The following is a 22,086-nucleotide window of genomic DNA, read 5'->3' as shown; positions in this document are numbered from 1 at the left end:
TGTTTTTTAGAGGCACGGCCATATTAATCTAGAATTTATACAGTTTCTCTTTCATACTATAGAAAGAATAAAAAACAACTTAGAGTAAAAAAGGGCAGACTGCGTTCACACAGCAGGTAAAAGTGGAACAAATCTGATATTTTCTGATCTTTTGCCGATGTGTTGTATGCATATCAATGTAAATGGTACCAACACATTTTGAGTTATTTTGGGGGGGGGGGTCTCGACTTCCACAGTTCCCCTGAACAGACAATTCCTAAGGATAAAACAGCCCAACTCTGATGTTTATATTAGGCTGTTTACACTTTCTTTTTAATATGACTTATATTAGAGATTCATCTGAACTTATTATGTCTGTAACTGAACAACGATTGCGCAACAAGGCTCAGCTTCACGTGAAGTTTCGGTTTCATCTTCACCTGCATTAAAGAAGCTAAGCAGGGCAAAACAGTTGTAATGGCTGAAAGCTAAATTTCTTTAAATATGGAGTGGTTGTGATACATTTATAATTATTTATGAAGTCTGTTATCTTGCTATCCTGCCACTGAAGCTCTTCCTCACTGCTGCCTTCCTTTTTTTCTTATTCTGACGTAAAAATACATCACAGGTATTCTTATCTAGTCTTAATCAGACCACATATCTGACATGCAATGTATTTTAATTATATCAATGTATTGGTATTATTAAAATACATTGCATGTCAGATATGTTGTCTGATTAAGACCTTCAGTGGCAGACCTTCAGTGGCAGGATAGCAAGATAACAGACTTCATAAATAATACAATAAATGTAGCACAACCACTTCATATTAAAACAAAAATTCTAATGAAATAGCTGAATGTGGCCATAAGCAAACAAAGAAAAATACAGTGTCAAAGAAAAGTAATAATATAAAAAAAAAATCTTAGGGACGTGAACCAAAGAAATAGGCCAAATACCGTCTTTCTCGTTTTATTTCCAGTTTTGAACAACGTAGCTTTCAGCCATTACAACTGTTTTGCTCTGCGTAGCTTCTTTGATGCAGGTGAAGATGAAACCGAAACTTCACGTGAAGCTGAGCCTTGTTGCGCAATCGTTGTTCAGTTACATCAGTAACTGAAGATGAATCTCTAATATAAGTCATATTAAAAAGAAAGTGCAAACAGCCTAATATAAACATCAGATTTGGGCTGTATTAACCTTAGGAATTGTCTGTTCAGGGGAACTATGGAAGTCAAGGTAAGACCCCCCCCCACCCCCCCAACAACAAACCCTCAAATGACTGCCTGTATGACTATTTAGCTGAATCAAGAAAGTGGTGTACCATTCCAAATCTTCATAAAAGTCAGAATTAGTCAACCTTACAGCGAACTGACCTCAACATTAAGAATTTATTTCTACTGGACTATGTACATACATATACAACTCTGGAAAAGAAACCACTTTAGTTTCTGAATCAGTTTCTCTGATTTTGCTATATATAGGTTTGTTTGAGTAAAATGAAAGTTGTTGTTTTATTCTATGAACTACAGACAACATTTCTCCTAAATTCCAAATAAAAATGTTGTCATTTGTAGCATTTATTTGCAGAAAATGAAAACAAGTTCATATTCATTAAGGTTTAAGAGTTCAGAACTCAATGTTTGGTGGAATAAACCTGTTTTTTAATCATGGTTTTCATGAATCTTGGCATCATGTTCTCCTCCACCAGTCTTACACACTGCTTTTGGATAACTTTTTGCTGCTTTACTCCTGGTTCAAAAATCTTCTTCTTGAATTACTCTTGAAATCAAAGAAACTCATCATTTTTAAGTGGTCTCTTATTTTTTTTCTTGAGCTGTATATATATATATATATATATATATATATATATATATATATATATATATATATATATATATATATATATATATAGATAAAATACTCTTCACAGTAGTGTGTGTGTGTGTGTGTGTGTGTGTGTGTGTGTGTCTATGTGTGTGTCTGGTTTCATTGAAGCACTTAGTAAAATTAAACCTTAGAAGATTTACTGCTTCCACCTTCTTTTCACTAACAGCAAAACTTAATTTACCCCCAGAGCATTTAGACCACATACCCATACACTCTCTCTCTTTCTCTCACACACACACACACACACACACACACACACTCTCACACACTAACTCGACTCAGGTGACGTCAGGCCGTCTGAGCACAAGGGTAGCATTAAGCAAGATTCAATTTACTGTAGATGGCAGAGTCTCTAACTTTGATTTATTTTCTGCTGCAGAACCGCTGTGTTCTCCCGCTGACCTCTCAGTGTCCACAACACACACACACAGAGTACTGTTCACACAGAGGCTCGGGTTCATTCACACTGATTTACGTGTTGATTTAGGGAGGTAATTATATGTATTTAGGTTCTTGTGCTGATTTATGATCATCACACCTTTTCAGTGTACTTTTTCCTCTAGAAACCAAAGACTGGTTTATAATTCTCTGTTTAGTCAATGTGTTGTTAACCGTGTAGCCTGTGCCAGTGCCCTATGCAGCAGGGAGCATTTATACATCTGCATCCTGCAGAGGCAGGAAGATGTTGGTGGCACCACAACTCTCAATGGACCAATCACAGAGTCCGCTGTCCATGTAGCATGGCGCAGCATTACATTCCTGGGGAGGTGCGCATCAGGCTACAGCGTAGGCTACAGCATAGGGTATGTGGCTACGTGTAAGCTTTGGGATAGGTTTGATGCAGGAGTATCAATTGGCCTTAAATAGCACGTACAGTGGCTTGCAAAAGTATTCATACCCCTTAAGCTTTTCCACATTTTGTCACCTTACACCTTATACCCCTTCAGCACAAACACTCTTCGCTTCATCCTGCTTTACAATACCTTAGTTTATGACCTTTTTCCATGTACCTCGACCCCTTTTTTTCTGCCCTGTGTTACTGATTGCTTGTGTTTTAACCCTGGACTGTTACCAGTTTATGGTATGTTTTTTCCTCATGGCTCCTGTTTACTGGTTTACCGAACTTTGGAGTGGCCTGAATTCTATTGAGATGCTGTGGCATGACCTTAAAAAGGTGGTTCATGCTTTTTAATCCATCCAATGTAGCAGAATTACAACAATTCTGTAAGGATGAGTGGAGCCGAAAACCCTCCACAGCGCTGTAAAAAGTACATTGCAAGTTACCGCGAATGCTTGATTGCAGTTGTTGCTGCTAAAGGTTGCCCCACCAGTTATTTAACCACTTTTTCACACAGGGCCTTAATAATAGAAACCTTAATTTTGTCTTTAATTGTTGTAAAATTTAAATCTGTTTCATAATCTGATCTGAAGTGTCAGTCTGTATTATTCTGTTTCTAAACTGAAAGCAGAAGCATTTCTGAGTGGAGAAGAATATGGATAAAATATTGTGTTTTAATAGTATCAGTGTGCTGATACCACCATCCCTGTTAAGACTAATATATATATTCATTCTAAAAACTGCGGTGTCGGGTCACTTTTTGCGGGAGTTCTTCTTCTGGCCACGTCACACGTCTTTACGTGCTTACATCACACGTACAGCCTCTAAAAGTGGATCCGGCTCAGTTTTACTGAACGCGAGCGGCTGGTGGCGCAACGGAGACTTCAGAAGGGGAAACTCAGAGCTCAGTAGATCATTCACTCATAGTTAAAACAAAGAAACGAAGGAGTGAAGTTTTTCACTGAGCACACTCTATTTCTCTTTCTCTCTGATTGAACATAACCTGGAATCGGATTTTCTGTATCCACTCTGAAAGGAGACCATATCACATACGCCCAGTTTAAAATGATTCTTCTGTATGCTCGATGCAATTACCCATTCTCACCAGAGAGGGCCCTAAATCACGTTTTCACACCACTAGCTATTCTGTTCAGTTATATTTAGATCAAGAAAGCCTTATATTTAATATTGATATAAAATTGATTGAATGTTCATTTTTTCATTCATTATTAAACAACTTTCTTTACTGCTAAATATTTGATATATGTTATGTATAAATAAAGCAGCAGTTTATTATGTTATTAATAGAGTTAAGGGCTATAAGATTATGGACAGTGGTGTACGTCATCAGATGATGCACTCTTTCTCTTCAGCATGTCTGTCTGATCTTCTCTGCATGTTTAGATGAAGGAGAAGAACTCCCCTGCGTGTTTATGAGGTGTGTGTATGCGCGGCGGCAGCGGCAGGAGGCATTCTGATCGCGTTTTAATGGGTCGTTCACGCTCCCTCCGCTGTGAACCCATCAGAGACAGAGTTATGGGGGAGGCAGCAGCATGGAGCAGCAGAGTGTGTGGGGGTCATTAAGTGAAAAATCAGTGAAAAATCACGCCCTCAAAAAGCGTCAGATCAGAGAAGTTTGAAGTCTGAAGTTCTCTAAGTTTTACACTGGCTAAAACTTGGTGCTATGGGGCTAATATTAGTAATGGGTAATGAGGCGTATTAGCATTATTAATTGCCAGGATGCTAAACTACACCCTCACGCATACACACCTCTCAGACTGTATAGGTGTTTACGTGGTTTCTGATACAGTAGCATTTACTGCTTAACGTACTGCTTAATGTATTTTATTGAGATTTTAAGTGATAGATAAACACAATGTATTGCATAAGTGTGAAGTAAAATAATTGTGAAGTCAAATAAAAATCAAAACAGTGTGACGTGCAGAACAGTGGCGGATGCTGGTCTTTCAAGGATGGGAAGCTCAATTTCGGCCTACATCTTAACATATGTAGTTCAACTCTCCCTGAGATTTTTTTTTTGTAAACAAAAGGCATTATTTTTGTAGTTTTCACTACACAACAAAAAGGTACCCATTCTTTACATTGAACAATTACATAAAAAAGACGCTATGACATGAATAAACAAAAAATGATCAGTAAAAAAAAAACATTATGCAAAATCTTTAAAGTTGGTAAAGGAAAAATGCAGGTAAATTTCCTTTTTGGACAGTTTTAATTTCCTTAAATAATTTAAATAATTAAAAAGTATTTAAATTATTTTTAATAATAACACAATACTTACTACTGGTCCCTGTTCATTTATGTCCTGAGATAGTTTCATCAAGAGGAATGGCCATCAGTACATTTTATTTGTTACAGCACTTCCAGTCAGCCAGCTCACTTTATCAAACCAGAACAGCTGAAATACCTGTTACTTTTCCCCACCTTTTACACCAAATTAATCTGAGCAGTTGATCTGTCCTGCTGTTTAACTCTTAAATTTTTCTTTGTAAGGAAGACTATCAAATGGATTTTTACACTAAAAGATCGCTGATTCGCTCATTTCGCTGTCAATCAAAAAGGGACTCCTCCTCAGACAGATCATCCAATCATCACGCAGAAGCTGAGCGTCCGGGCCAGCCGAGGCCAGCCCACTGCCCCATAGACCCCCAGAGACGCTGAGCGTCCGATGGGCGGGACAAAGCTCAGCATTTATCCAATGACTCGTCTCGTTTGGCCGCACGCTTTGCTCCGCTATTGAAGTCTGTGCACTGTTTAAAGCAGCGCTGTGAAGCTGCGGGAATGAGTGAGAGGAAAGCCGCGGTGTTACCAGTGATAAGAAGCTGATTCTGAACTAAGTTCAGCGCGGTGTAGCGCATATTTAATCAGTGACATGTACACACAACAGTATATATTTAATCACTTATTTTTTTTTACATTTTAGGGGAAGCTGAGCTTCCCTTGCAGTCTTAGAGCAATCGCCACTGGTGCAGAAGTATTCAGTATATTAATACTGATGTTACCATTGTGGCTTTGGGGTTTATCTCTACCAGTTTTGCGCATCTAAAGACTGAGATTTTGTTCATACTTCTTTATAAAACACCTCAAAGCTGAAGAGAATCTGTAAACAGCCACAAAAGCTCAATGAGATTTAAGATTGGATCATTCTAACACATGAATATTCTCTGATCTCAATCATTCCACTGTAGCTCTGGCTGTATGTTTAGGGTCATTGTCTTGTTGGAAGGTGAATCTACTTCCCAGTTTCAAGTCTTTTGTTGCCTTAAACAGGTTTTCTTCCAGGATTTTCCTGTATTTATTTCCATTCATCTTCCCATCTACTCTTACCAGATTCTCTGTCCCTGCTGGAGAAAAGCATCTCTACAGTATGATGCTGCCACCACCATGTTTCACAGTGGGGAGGATGGTGTTCAGGATGATGAGCAGCCAGAAAGTTCAACATTAGTCTCATTTGATAACAGCACCTTCTTCCACATGTTTGCTGCAACTGCAAACAACAATTCTTATGTTTTTTTTAACAATGGATTTCTTCTTGACACTCTTCCATAAAGGCCATATTTGTGGATCGCATAACCTATGATAGTTGTCCTGTGTACAGATTCTCCAACCTGAGCTGTGTATTTCTGCAGCTCCTCCAGAGTTATCTTGGGCCTCTTGGCTGCTTTTCTGACCAGTGCTCATCTTGCTCGATCTGTCATTTTGGGTGAATGGCAATGACTTGGTAGGTTTGCAGGTGTAGAATACCTTTTTAATTTTTGGATGATGGATTGATTGAACAGTGCTATTTGGGATGCTCAAAGCTTGGGATATGTTTTTAGAACCTTCATGATGTTGTTTGTTCACCAGTGTTCTCTCGCAAACCACTGAGGCCTCCACAGAACAGGTTTATATTTATACTGAGTCTAAATTACACACAGCCGGACTCTATTAACTAATTAAGTGATGTCTGAAGGCAGATGACTGCACTGGATTTTATTTAGGGGTTTTAGAGTAAAGAGGGCTGAATACTTTTGCACGCCACACTTTTCAGATTTTAATTTGATAAAAATTTTGAAAACCATGTATCATTTTTGTTCTATTTCACTTTATATGCAATACTTTGTGTTTGTCTATCACTTAAAATCTCAATAAAATACATTTAGGTTTTTGGTTGTAAGGTGAAAAAATATGAAAAAAGTTTTGCAAACCACTGTATGTTTTTTACTACTATTGTTTCCGCAACATAGAGTATCAATACATTTTCAATGGTTTGTTCTAAATAAACACATTATTAGAAATATAGAGGAATGTTAACCCATGGACATTTTTTTTTTTATAAAACTCAAACTTTCAATTCACTGTGTTGCCTAGTAGTTCTTCTAGTTTTCTATTGTTAAACTTCTAGTCTGTGGTTCTATTTGTAGTTTTCTTTTATTACTTAAGTTCACTTAAGTTCATTGTTCCCTTTGTGGTTTGACTGTTTCTAAAGCATGTAACATACATTTATCAACCAATTCTGAGTTTTACCTTGTTCTTCACTCTAACTCATTACGACCAACTGAATTTTAGAACGTATGGTTAATAGACCTCTTTTACATAAAATTATAACTTATTTTTAACTATTTTTAGGAACTAAACTATTCAACATTTTTCTACTTAACCCTCCTGTTATGTTCAAATTTACTAACTCCTTTTATGTTTGGGGTCAGCTATTTTAAGCTACAGGAAATTATTATATAATATTACATTTTTTACCCAAGTTTCTTTCACATTCTGTTTGTACTTTTTTCAATACTCAAATAGCATTTTATAAAATTTCCACTCACCCACCTCCCTTATACAACCAGAATACGTGAAATGTGACTATGGAGAAATATGCACATCATATCACCATAAAATCTCATTAAATGACCTAAAACTGAGATCTTACTGGTATTTTATTGAGACAAATAGACCACTCTCTACTGGTTTAGAAGCTGCAGTATAAACTTTTATATGTCTGTTTGTAGGAACAATATATTCCTCCACAGAATTAGAAATATCAGGTTCTCATGAGAATTATGTTTTCCCTGCCTCCTCCCCCTGTCGCATGAACTATCAGTGGTAGTTCTTGCACTAATCACAGTTATAGTTATGTTATTTTAGGGCTCTAAATTTTTTTTGAATATTATAAAGGTGGATGATGTAAAATTCTGATATATATATATATATATATATATATATATATATATATATATATATATATATATATATATATATATATATATATATGTTTTAAACAGCTAAAACACCGATGTATACAAAATATGTACAGGACACAAAAAACATACCATCACAATGAATTTAATATTTACACAGTTGTCCCCATTAAATTAAAAAAAGTCACCAAATATGAAGTAAATAAAATTATATTAACTACTTATTTAAAGGCATTTAACATTGAATGGGGTCAAATTGACCCCAAACATAATAGGAGGGTTAAGTATTTAAATAGTTTATTATAAAATGTTGTAAAAATAAAAATACAAGTGAATAAGAAAAATGGGATTTCTGTGCAGTTTGACCAAAAGTCACAGTATTCCAATTATGACCCATCCATGAGGTTTTTAATCAGATTCTATCATAGATTTAAAACAGATTTTTAAACAGTAATTCAGACATTCAGAGTCTCATGGTCTCTCTACATTCATACAGATAGGAGCCGGGAAATGTCACTGGAGATACAGTAACTGACTGGCAGCATCAGATATGCCTATTAGAACTTTCTCTATCCTCAAAGGAATCATATCATCATCATCGATCATCACATATTAACCAGTAAGCTGACTGGCTCTTTCTGTTGAAGGACAGGAATTTATTTGTAAACATGTTCAATATTATATATTATGGGAAATCTCATTAATAGTTTAACCACTTACTGGTCTCCTCATAAATGCCAGTCCATCAGGTTCCACTTCAAGCACTGATCACAGCCTTTATTAAACTTACATTTTACATTCATTTTTTTTTTTTTTTATATACAGTGGTGACAAAAATAACCTGATTAAATATAAAAAACACTTTTTAAATGATTCCATTTATTATGTAAAAATCTAGCCCTTTATAAAAAAAAGTGTTTGCCCCCATAAATTAACTGTGATGATTAATTAATTAAGCTGAGTTCACAATTTCACTACTAACCACAACCAGACCTGATTACTACCATATCTGTAGAATCAAGAAATCACTCAAATAATAGAAGCAGATAAAAGATCTCAAAAATCAATATATTGTTATACCCTGATCTAAAAAAATCAAGACCTTTTTTAGATCTTTTTTGTGGCTTTTCTTTCTCTCTACTTTATTTTGTGAGCCTTTCTTTTATTTTTTAAGATCCTGTTTTTCTCTTTCTTTTGAGATCTCCTTTTTTCTCTTTTCTCTGTTACTGGTCACCTCTCTACAAAGGTGCGACAGAGAACTGAGGTTTGGCTGGGCTTTTTATGCTGTCTTTCACAGCTGAGCCTGGTCTGCACTGAATACTGCTCGGGATACTGGGAATTGGAGTTTTTTTTTACTCCAATCCACCAGGTCTTCCACAGCAATGTCCAGATCCTACTGGTGGTTGGTGGTGCATGCCACTTTCTTGTACTTTGCTGTTGAGTAGCTGTTGTTTCCAATCGCTTCCACTGTTTTAAAATATCACTGACAGTTGACTGTGGAATATTCAATAGTGAGAAAATGTGTCTGAGAGTCTGCATGCCTTTATAGAGTATACACTTTATATAAACGCAATGCTCTATCATATAGTGTAAAGCTGGCTTTAGCTGATCCACCACATTTGGGTTGATTCAGGGAAATTGGTTATATCTGATCAGATCTGATCTCAGAACGATGCCTTTAGAGACATTTTGCTACCCTGTTCCATGTCACCAATCGGATCGGACCATTTCACAGCTCAACAGGGGGGCTTCCGATGTGCAGGTGGTTCATTTTTCATGTAGCACAGCCTCCTCTGCAGGCGGCACATATCTAAAAAGGGTAGATGCCCACCTACGTCTACCTGAGCATGACCACACACACAGGTGGGCTACGGCACGTTAATGAGCCTTTCTGTTTTCATCAGTCCTCCAGAGAGAGGGAGAAAAGGGAGAAGAAAAGAAAGAGAGAGATAGAGAGAGGCGAGAATTCTCCTCCATCATTCTCACACTCACATGCCCATTCATCATCTGGGCTTGATAAATGTGGAATCTAAGCAAATGCAGCCGGCGTGTTAAATATTAATGATCTGTCTGCCGAGGGTGCGTTCCCCTCTGAAATCACATTAGTTTCCTTGTTTTGCTTTGTTTTGCTTTGTGTATGTGTATATATATGTGTATATATATATATATATATATATATATATATATATGTGTGTGTGTGTACAGGTTTATGTTTCAGTAAAATGAACATTGTTGTTTTATTCTATAAACTACAGACAACATTTCTCCCAAATTCCAAATAAAAATATTGTCATTTAGAGCATTTATTTACAGAAAATGAGAAATGTCTGAAATAACAAAAAAAAAGATGCAGAGCTTTCAGACCTCAAATAATGCAAAGAAAACAAGTTCATATTCATAAAGTATTAATAGTTCAGAAATCAATATTTGATTTAAACCTGGTTTTTAATCACAGTTTTTTTCATGTATCTTGGCATCTTGTTCTCCTCCACCAGTCTTACACACTGCTTTTGGATAACTTTATGCCTTTTTACTCCTGGTGCAAAAAAATTCAAGCAGGTCAGCTTGATCTTCCTCTTGATTGAAGGTTTTTAATTTGGTAAAATCAAAGAAACTCTTCAATTTTTAAGTGGACTCTTAAATCAGCTACACACTCAACAAACGCATATTACACAGCACATAAATGGCATCAAAACCATTAGTAAGCAAATCAAGTATAAAGCAAATCAAGTATAAAAACATTTACTGTATGTTCAGTAATTCTATATAGTACTAACTAACTTTACCCTGAAACTGAGCTGCTGCATGGTGGCCAAGTCCGTACATCATTTTAGCAGGACGGACTTGCCATGAACAAGTGTACATACTCATATGTCCTATCGAGAGATTGTCTTTTAAAAGTAGACAGATCTCCAAGGCAACCACTGCCTTTTGATAAAGAAACTAAGGGGAAAGATGATGGACTGGCCAAGCATGTCTTTAGACCTAAACCCTATTAAGCATTTGTGGGAAATCCTCAAAGGTCTCAAACATCACGCCTGCTATTTCAGCAGCCCAAAGCATACTTTTCCAGTCGTTACGATAGCAAAGACACACTGAAAAGTGCTGAATCAAGCTGTGCAGTGCACGGTTGGTAGCTCGCCTTTAGCTAATCGCTAAGATAGGGCCCATAAAGTTATTTTTTACTAATCCTACTATTATGTTCATTTGTCAGAACCAGCAGTGGTGTTCCCGGGTCATATTGACCCGTTGCATGTTTAATTATCTGTTTAAGATATCTGGGAAAAAAAATCCTAACAAGCAGTATAAAGATTTAATTACTAACTCCATTACTAATTATTCTATCAATATAATTAATATTTAGTACAATAGCGTTCCTTACCTCTAACAGGTAATGGTTCAATTAGAATAATTTACTTGTTTTTCAGAAAAAATACACGTTTAACCTTTTTTAATGTTTTATTACTTTATTACTTTTGAAAGACCAACATATAAAACAATCGTTTTACATAACGTTGAAACATTTTAGTTCCAGTTTTTGCAGGGGGTGGTTGCAAAAATGTAAGATGAACCATTTTCATATTATATGTTGATTACACTAATTAAGGAAGGCAGGAGAAGTTTCATACTAAAAAAAATACTTTTAACTATTTTTTTTTTTTTTTTTTTAACTTTAAGATGGGTCAATTGGACCTGTAACATAGCAGGAGGGTTAACATAAGAATTTATGGAAGTCTAGGTAAGTGTACCACACTACAAGACTCTAAAGAACCATACATTCCCCTACCTATACAGCCAGGCAGAACTACAGTGTGGTAATTTTAGCAGAATGTTCATAGTTAAAGGTCCAAATGTACTGAATATATTAAATATAATAGCATTTCTGATGTCTTCTAGCCAGTGTTTACACTTCCATCTAGCCATCTAGCATCACAAACCCCAGCTTTTATCGCTACATATCCAACGTGCAGTTCTCGCCCTGAAATTGTTATTCATGCTGTGTAAGCAGCTGCAGTAAGACCAGACTGATTTAAAAGACATTGTCTGCTCCGTGTCCTCTGCTGCTGTCTTGTTTGTCATGTTAGATTTGCTGTGTGGACATGAAAAAATGATGATAAGGTCACAGAGGTCACAACACGAGACATGACGTCTGGGGGTCTGCAGACTGTGCACTTTATCAGACACTTACAGGCCTAAAGAATAGACCCAGCCTCAGAAACAAATAGGACAGAATATATTGGAAATAGACGGGAGTAAAGGTTGAATTTAATAATAGAAATGGACAGGCCAACAGAATGGACTTAATATTAAAAACAAACACAAGCCAACAGACTGGATGTTCTACTGGAAATGGACAGGTCTACAAACTGGACGTTTTACTGGGAATGGACAGGCCTACAGACTGGATGTTCTACTGGAAATGGACGGGTCTACAAACTGGACGTTCTACTGGAAATGGACGGGTCTACAAACTGGCATTTTTACTGGAAATGGACAGGTCTACAGACTAGACATTCTAATGGAGATGAAGAGGACTACAGACTAAACGTTTTACTGGAAATAAACAGGCCTTCAGACTGGATGTTCTACTGGAAATGGAAAGGTCTACAGACTGGATGTTCTACTGAAAATGGAAAGGTCTACAGAATGTAATTTCTACTGGAAATGGAAAGGTCTACAGACTGGATGTTCTACTGGAAATGGACAGGACTACAGACTGGATGTTCTACTGGGAATGGACAGGTCGACAGACTGGATATTCTACTGGAAATGGACAGGACTACAGACTGGATGTTCTACTGGGAATGGACAGGTCGACAGACTGGATGTTCTGCTGGAAATGGACAGGACTACAGACTGGATGTTCTACTGAAAATGGAAAGGTCTATAGACTGTAATTTCTACTGGAAATGGAAAGGTCTACAGACTGGATGTTCTACTGGAAATGGACAGGACTACATACTGGATGTTCTACTGGAAATGGAAAGGTCTACAGACTGGATTTTCTACTGGAAATGGAAAAGCCAACAGACTGGATGTTCTACTGGAAATGGAAAGGCCAACAGACTGTATGTTCTACTGGAAATGGACAGATCTACAGACTGGATGTTGTACTGGAAATGGAAAGGACTACAGACTGGATGTTCTACTGAAAATGGACAGGTCTACAGACTGGATGTTTTACTGGAAATGGAAAGGCCTACAAACTAGATGTTCTACTGAAAATGGACAGGTCTACAGACTGGATGTTCTACTGGAAATGGACAGGTCTACAGACTGGATGTTCTACTGGAAATGGACAGGTCTACAGACTGGATGTTCTACTGGAAATGGAAAGGCCTACAAACTGGATGTTCTACTGGAAATGGACAGGTCTACAGACTGGATGTTCTACTGGAAATGGACAAGCCTACAGACTAGACGTTCTACTGGAAATGAAGAGGACTACAGACTAGACATTTTACTGGAAATGGAAAGGCCTACAGACTAGATATTCTACTGGAAATGATCAGGCCTACAGACTGGATGTTCTACTGGAAATGATCAGGCCTACAGACTAGACGTTCTACTGGAAATGAAGAGGACTACAGACTAGACGTTCTACTGGAAATGATCAGGCCTACAGACTAGACGTTCTACTGGAAATGAAGAGGACTACAGACTGGACATTCTACTGGAAATGGACAGGTCTACAGACTGGACGTTCTACTGGAAATGAACAGGCCTACAGACTAGACCTTTTACTGGAATTGAACAGGCCAACAGACTAGACGTTTTACTGGAAATGATCAGGCCTACAGACTGGATGTTCTACTGGAAATGATCAGGCCTACAGACTAGACGTTCTACTGGAAATGAAGAGGACTACAGACTAGACGTTCTACTGGAAATGATCAGGCCTACAGACTAGACGTTCTACTGGAAATGAAGAGGACTACAGACTGGACATTCTACTGGAAATGGACAAGCCTACAGACTAGACGTTCTACTGGAAATGGACAGGCCTACAGACTGGATGTTCTACTGGAAATGGAAAGGCCTACAGACTGGATGTTCTACTGGAAATGATCAGGCCTACAAACTAGATGTTCTACTGGAAATGGACAGGCCTACAGACTGGACATTCTACTGGAAATGGACAGGTCTACAGACTGGACATTCTACTGAAAATGGGCAGGTCTACAGACTGGATGTTCTACTGGAAATGGAAAGGTCTACAGACTGGATTTTCTACTGGAAATGGAAAATCCAACAGACTGGATGTTCTACTGGAAATGGAAAGGCCTACAGACTGGATGTTCTACTGGAAATGATCAGGCCTACAGACTAGACGTTCTACTGGAAATGAAGAGGACTACAGACTAGACGTTCTACTGGAAATGATCAGGCCTACAGACTAGACGTTCTACTGGAAATGAAGAGGACTACAGACTGGACATTCTACTGGAAATGGACAAGCCTACAGACTAGACGTTCTACTGGAAATGGACAGGCCTACAGACTGGATGTTCTACTGGAAATGGAAAGGCCTACAGACTGGATGTTCTACTGGAAATGATCAGGCCTACAAACTAGATGTTCTACTGGAAATGGACAGGCCTACAGACTGGACATTCTACTGGAAATGGACAGGTCTACAGACTGGACATTCTACTGAAAATGGGCAGGTCTACAGACTGGATGTTCTACTGGAAATGGAAAGGTCTACAGACTGGATTTTCTACTGGAAATGGAAAATCCAACAGACTGGATGTTCTACTGGAAATGGAAAGGCCAACAGACTGGATGTTCTACTGGAAATGGACAGATCTACAGACTCGATGTTGTACTGGAAATGGACAGGTCTACAGACTGGATGTTTTACTGGAAATGGACAGGTCTATAGACTGTAATTTCTACTGGAAATGGAAAGGACTACAGACTGGATGTTCTACTGGAAATGGAAAGGTCTACAGACTGGATTTTCTACTGGAAATGGAAAAGCCAACAGACTGGATGTTCTACTGGAAATGGAAAGGTCTACAGACTGGATGTTCTACTGAAAATGGACAGGTCTACAGACTGGACGTTCTACTGGAAATAGACAGGCCTACAGACTGGACGTTCTACTAGAAATGGACAGGTCTACAGACTGGATGTTCTACTGGAAATGGACAGGCCTACAGACTGGATGTTCTACTGGAAATGGACAGGCCTACAGACTGGACATTCTACTGGAAATGGACAGGTCTACAGACTGGACATTCTACTGGAAATGGGCAGGTCTACAGACTGGATGTTCTACTGGAAATGGACAGGACTACAGACTGGATGTTCTACTGGAAATGGAAAGGTCTACAGACTGGATGTTCTACTGGAAATGGACAGGCCTACAGACTGGATGTTCTACTGGAATTGAGCAGACCAACAGACTAGATGTTTTACTGGAAATGATCAGGCCTACAGACTAGACGTTCTACTGGAAATGAAGAGGACTACAGACTAGACGTTCTACTGGAAATGAAGAGGACTACAGACTAGACATTTTACTGGAAATGGAAAGGCCTACAGACTAGACGTTCTACTGGAAATGAAGAGGACTACAGACTAGACATTTTACTGGAAATGGAAAGGCCTACAGACTAGACGTTCTACTGGAAATGAAGAGGACTACAGACTAGACATTTTACTGGAAATGGAAAGGCCTACAGACTAGACGTTCTACTGGAAATGATCAGGCCTACAGACTGGATGTTCTACTGGAAATGATCAGGCCTACAGACTAGATGTTCTACTGGAAATGAAGAGGACTACAGACTAGACATTCTACTGGAAATGATCAGGCCTACAGACTAGACGTTCTACTGGAAATGAAGAGGACTACAGACTAGACGTTTTACTGGAAATGGAAAGGCCTACAGACTGGACGTTCTATTGGATATTAAGAGTACTACCGACTAGACTATTTACTGGAAATGAACAGGCCTACAGATTAAAATTGTAAACAGACAGGCGAATGAACAGGACTAAACACTAGAAACGTACAGGTAAACAGACTGGACTTAATAATGGTAACAGACAGGTCTACAGACCAGACTACAGATTGGCCTGTATATGATCAGAGATGTAATTATAGCTCTACTATGTGCAACAGCTGCGTTTCAGTTTCAGTAAATGTGTGTCTTATTGAGTTTAATGTAATTGAATTACAGCAGAGTTCAGCCTGTAACCAGAGCTGTGCCTCTCCATCATTCTTTCACTCCGCTAAGTGTTTGATTTCATTTGATTTTTTTCAAGGTTTCTCAGCTAATAAGAGCCATTCTCTTCTGGAATATATTACACACTGTAACGTCCACCTCCCAGAGAGACAGCGGTGGCTTCAACCTGGTGGAAACTTGAGCTGAGAGGCTAAAGCAGGTAAGAGGAAATCAATGGAAGCTTATTAGCAATTAGCATTTTTATAAATCTTCTCGGAACTGCCTTAAAACCAAGAGGAGCTGTTGAAGCACCAGTGTTTACTAAATTACAGCAAGTGTGTACAGCAAAACTGTTAAGGACACTGATCCTACACAAACAAAAAATGAATTAAAAAACTTTTGAAATTACAAGGTTTGATAATTTTTCTTTTAGCTAAGTTCATTCAAACATTTGGGTTTCTCTCATACATTTGTGTCCTGTTGGTCTGTTTGCTCTTTCTTTCTGAATGATAGCAGTTCACATTAGCATGTTATAGCATAGTGACATTAGCTAGCTCATATCTGGACCACTTTACCTATCCTATCATTATATATTTCCATTTTAATACACAATATTAGTTAGCTTGGTTTGTTTGCTGGGAGTCTGTTGTGTTACTTGTTACACAAGTATTTTGTATCTATTTTTTTTTTCTTTTGGTTTCTAGTTTTATTCATTTAATAAATATTACTTACATGTATGTCTGCCTCAGCCTCCAAACTCTACACTGTGACACATATTTTTTTTTTTTTTATTCTAATATTGGATACACATAGTGTATCATTAACACCATAACATGTTGGATTATTGACCACTGAAAATCCTGTGTATTTTTTTATATTGCTAAATATATTAAAGAAGTAGTATTGCAATGTAATTTTTTTGTGCAATATTGTGCAGCTCTAGACTACATCTGGTTTTAGACCATGATAATTTATTGTATTGACAGGCAGTTCTGGTGGAAACAGGAGAGTTGAGGTGCACATTGAATTCTGCGTGATTTGATCAGCCGTGGTTTTATGTTTTTTTGGATACAATCCGGGTTAGCACCCGAACATCCCTTTCAGACAGCTTCCTCTTACAGCGTCCACAGTTAATCCTGTTGGATGTGGTTGGTTCTTCTTAGTGGTATGCTGACATTACCCTGGATACCGTGGCTCTTGATACATCACAAAGACTTGCTGTCTTGGTCACAGATGCTCCAGCAAGACGTGCACCAACAATTTGTCCTCTTTTGAACTCTGGTATGTCACCCATAATGTTGTGTGCATTGCAATATTTAGAGCAGAACTGTGCTCTTACCCTGCTAATTGAATCTTCACACTCTGCTCTTACTGGTGCAATAATGTGCAATTAATGAAGATTGAACACCAGGCTGCTCCAATTTAGCCATGAAACCTCCCACACTAAAATGACAGGTGTTTCAGTTTCATTGTCCAACCCCTGTACATACAGACACCAAAAACGTTATGACCTGCATAAAGGTACGACTGCAGCTCATTTATGGAAACCGCAACGTTATTTTATTCTTTATTCTGTTTATTGTTGAGGTAAAAGTCTCCAGCGAATCTGTATGTGTGTATTTAACGTCTGGGGTGTATGCATGCTTGGGGCACCTACAGGACTGGACTCTGACGATTGACTGTTTAATCAGTCAGTGGCGCACCTGTGTTTTCCAGTACTAAGAAAGCAACACGCCAGAAATTTACCTGAACTCACCTCCCTTCTAGACCTTCCAGATGTATTCCTAAACTCCAATGCTATTTTAACGACATGGGTGCAAGACCTGCAGATAGACTGATGACGGGGTGTAAGATAGCAACAAGCAGTTTGTACGATAGGTCCCTGTGTGTTCACACTAATGCTTTAATATAGGCAAGTCTTCTACACAGTAGAGTTTAATGGAGAATTAGATGGAATCTGTGTCTGAATTAAACACCCGCCGTCTAAAACAACATTAAAACCCATCCCGAGGGTAACTGCTCTATTACCTGGAGGATTTAGTTACCCATTACCTGCCTGCTTAATTTCAGCCCAGCGCGAGGTGGTGAGGGAATTTCTGCTGAGCTCCAGCGACCAATGAGTTCAGAACTGTGATTCAGAGAGAGTGTGAGAGAAAGAGAGAGTGATGAAACTAAAAAAGTACAACAAATTTTGGAAGATGAAGACTAAAAAAAGTGCATCTCCAGTGCACAGCTTCAGTGGTTTCCACTGGCAAACATTTTGTAGGCTGTTAGTATATGTTCTGAAATCTCAGGTGGTTGCCATGATATTGCCTAGTGGTTGCTATGAGGCTGCTACAGAGATCTCCAGCAATTCACTTGATTCTCACACGTATTGATGGTGTCTCCCTGACTGCACTGCCTGTATTACTCTGTTTGTGTTTTTCTGTATTACCCTGTGTTTGCCTGTGTTACTCTTTGTTTGTCTGTTTTACTCTGTGTTTTTCTGTGTTACTGTGTGTTTGTATTATGCTGTATTGTATTACTCTGTGTTTACCTGTATTATTCTGTGTTTGTCTGTATTACATTGCATTTGCCTGTTTTACCCTGTGTTACCCAGTGTTTACCTGTATTACCCTGTTTGCCTATGTTACCCTGTGCTTGCCTGTATTATTCTGTGTTTGCGTGTGTTACTCTATGTTTATTTGTACTACTCTGTTACTCTTTGTCTGAATTACTGTGTTTGAGTGTGTTACTCTTTGTCGGAACTACTGTGTTTGTCTGTATTACACTGTGTTTGTGTGTTACTCTGTATTTATCTATATTACACTGTTTGAGTGTGTTACTCTATGTCTGAATTACTGTGTTTGTCTGTATTACTCTGTGTTTGTCTGTATTACTCTGTGTTTGTATTACTCTGTGTTTGTCTGTATTACTCTGTGTTTGTCTGTATTACTCTGTGTCTGAATTCCTCTGTGTTTGTCTGCATTACTCTGTGTTTGTCTGTATTACTCTGTGTTTGTATTACTCTGTGTTTGTCTGTATTACTCTGTTTGTATTACTCTGTGTTTGTCTGTATTACTCTGTGTTTGTCTGTATTACTCTGTGTCTGAATTCCTCTGTGTTTGTCTGTATTACTCTGTGTTTGTCTGTATTACTCTGTGTTTGTATTACAGTTCTGCTCTAAATATTGAAATGCACATACGGGTGACATACCAGAGTTCAAAAGAGGACAACTTGTTGGTGCACGTCTTGCTGGAGCATCTGTGACCAAGACAGCAAGTCTTTGTGATGCATCAAGAGCCACGGTATCCAGGGTAACGTCAGCATACCACCAAGAAGGACCAACCACATCCAGCAGGATTAACTGTGGACGCTGTAAGAGGAAGCTGTCTGAAAGGGATGTTCGGGTGCTAACCCGGATTGTATCCAAAAAACATAAAACCACGTCTGATCAAATCACGCAGAATTCAATGTTCACCTCAACTCTCCTGTTTCCACCAGAACTGTCCGTCACCACAATAAATTATTGTGGTCTAAAACCAGGTGTTTCAGTTTCATTGTCCAACCCCTGTAATTAGAAGTAAAAGAAGTAGAAAGAAAGAAAAAGAAACCGTAAGAATAGAAAGAAAAGACAGAGAGACTCTGCTCCTCCTCAGTAAAGAACAGTTCGATGGTGGTGGGCTATCTGATTGGAGTGGCGCTGCCCCGCTGAGCTGAGTGTTTAACTCCCACTCACCCGCCGCTGATACACACGCTGGCTCATTGCCACGGCGGCTAACAAGCGGCCACCTGACGGGGTCAGACCACAGCTAACGGCGCAGTGTTAATCCCAGAGCTCTCACACACACACACCGTAAAACACAGCACTAATGATCACCGGTAAACCATCACTGCACACACACACACACACACACATGCACACACACACACACACAAAAGCTGTAAAGAAAATAATTATATATAGGAACATGAAACTCAAAGAAATTCTGCTTTTTTGCTAAGAATTTAAAGAAGCAAAAAAACATTTACTATTTAAAAAAGGTAACAAGACACCGACCTAGTGCTTTCTTTCATGTTCTTGCTGTTAATGTTTAGTGCACAGTTAGTTCCGACCCTGCAATGTGATTGGCTGAGAGGCGTTCTATGAGTGCCGTTATCAGCCGGTAATGGAACCCTGGGGTGGATTTTAACTTTCTGGACCTAGACCCACCTCTGTGTAAGTAACTAGGTTTACATAGGATCTTTTTACAGAGACTCTAAGACTAGGTCAGTGTGTGAGCTGCACTTAGCAGGGCATTATTACACATGTTGTAAAGTAACATACGACATTGCATAGAATGTTATTAGTCTAAAAATGTCTTTATTTTAAAACAGTTCTAACTCTTTGCCTTGCTGGTGTTGCAGTGCTGTTATCCAGTCAGAGGCGATATGTTTGCATGTATGAATATTCATGAACAAGAGCTAAAATCTTATCGATTCTCCACCTCCACTCCTCCATGGGACTAAAGCAGTGTTATACCGTATCATCGGAGCAAAAAAAATGGCCTACTCACATGGCATTCATTCATATTAGAGACCACAACTAGACATTTTACCTTTATAGAATAGAATTTTACCTTTAACAGCTTATCTGAACTTGAGAACACACACAGTATTTAAACACATTTATAATTGATTGAAAATCTTATCTTTATGATTGCAGGGTTTTTTTTGTGCAATAATTCAGTGTTTCTCATTGTTTGACCACATGACCACACTATCAGTATTTTCCCGTATCAAGTTTACACTTCCACTGTAGAAGATGTGCAAAATTTAATAGTATGTTTTGATCCTGGAGAAGAATCGGATTCAGGTCAGGACTTTGACTAGGCCACTCCAAATCTTCATTTTGATTCTCTTTAGCCATTCAGAGGTGAAGGACTTGCTGGTGTGTTTTAGGTCATTGCCCTGCTGCAGAACCCAAGTTCGTTTCAGCTTGAGGTCACGAACAGATGGTCAGACATTCTCCTTCAGGATCTTTTGGTAGACAGCAGAATTCATAGTTCCATTTATCACAGCAAGTCTTCCAGGCCCTGACACAGCAAAACAGCCCCAGACCATCACACTACCACCACCATGTTTTACTGTTGGTGTAATGTTCTTTTTCTGAAATGGAGTGTTAATTTTACGCCAGATGTACTGGGACACACACCTTCCAAAGAGTTCAACTTTCATCTCATCGGTTCACAGAATTTCACAGTTTTCTCAAAAGTCTTGGGGATCATCAAGATGTGTTCTGGAAAAGTTGAGACGAGCTTTAATGTTCTATTTGTTCAGCAGTGGTTTTCGTCTAGGAGCTCTGCCATGTAGGCCATTTTTGCCCAGTCTGTTTCTAATGGTGGAGGCATGGACACTGACCTTAACTGAGGTAGCTGAGGCCTGCAGTTCTTGTGGTCTTGGGGTAATTTTTGGCGGCCAGCCACTCTTGGGCTCTCACTGAATGGCTTCATATCCTTTTCCAGACTTGATAGATCGCAATTTTATTTTCTTTTTTATTAGTTCCTGTAATTAGTTGATTCTTTGAATATTTGCGTGATGTGTAGCTTTTGAGTATCTTTTGATCTACTTTGTCAGTGTCACGTCTGGTGCTGTTAGCTCATCTGTCCCTTCCACACCCAGCTCTAACGGAGGTTCTCAGGTCAACAACTACATTACCCAGAATGCACCACCCGCTGACATCACGCACTCACCTGATCACGTGACACCTCACCTGCTTCCTCCAGGAAGTCCCGAATACTGATTACTGGCACTATATAAGAGCACTCCGCACAAACATCCACGCCGCGTATTGTAGGTTCTCCTCATTACAAAGCGTTACTTTATCTCTTGTCTCAGTTTATCTTGTGTATGACCTTGCCTTTGTTTTCTCGACGCTGATTATTGCCTTTGCCTCTGATATTGGATTGCTTGTGTATTACCTGGACTGTGTTTTCACTACTGCCTCTTGGATTACCTCTGACATTGGATCTCTCGTGTATGAACT

The sequence above is a fragment of the Astyanax mexicanus genome, chromosome 9 (genome assembly GCF_023375975.1).
Source record: "Astyanax mexicanus isolate ESR-SI-001 chromosome 9, AstMex3_surface, whole genome shotgun sequence".
Classification (NCBI taxonomy): Eukaryota; Metazoa; Chordata; class Actinopteri; order Characiformes; family Acestrorhamphidae; genus Astyanax; species Astyanax mexicanus.
Note: the sequence above shows the minus strand (reverse complement) of the source record.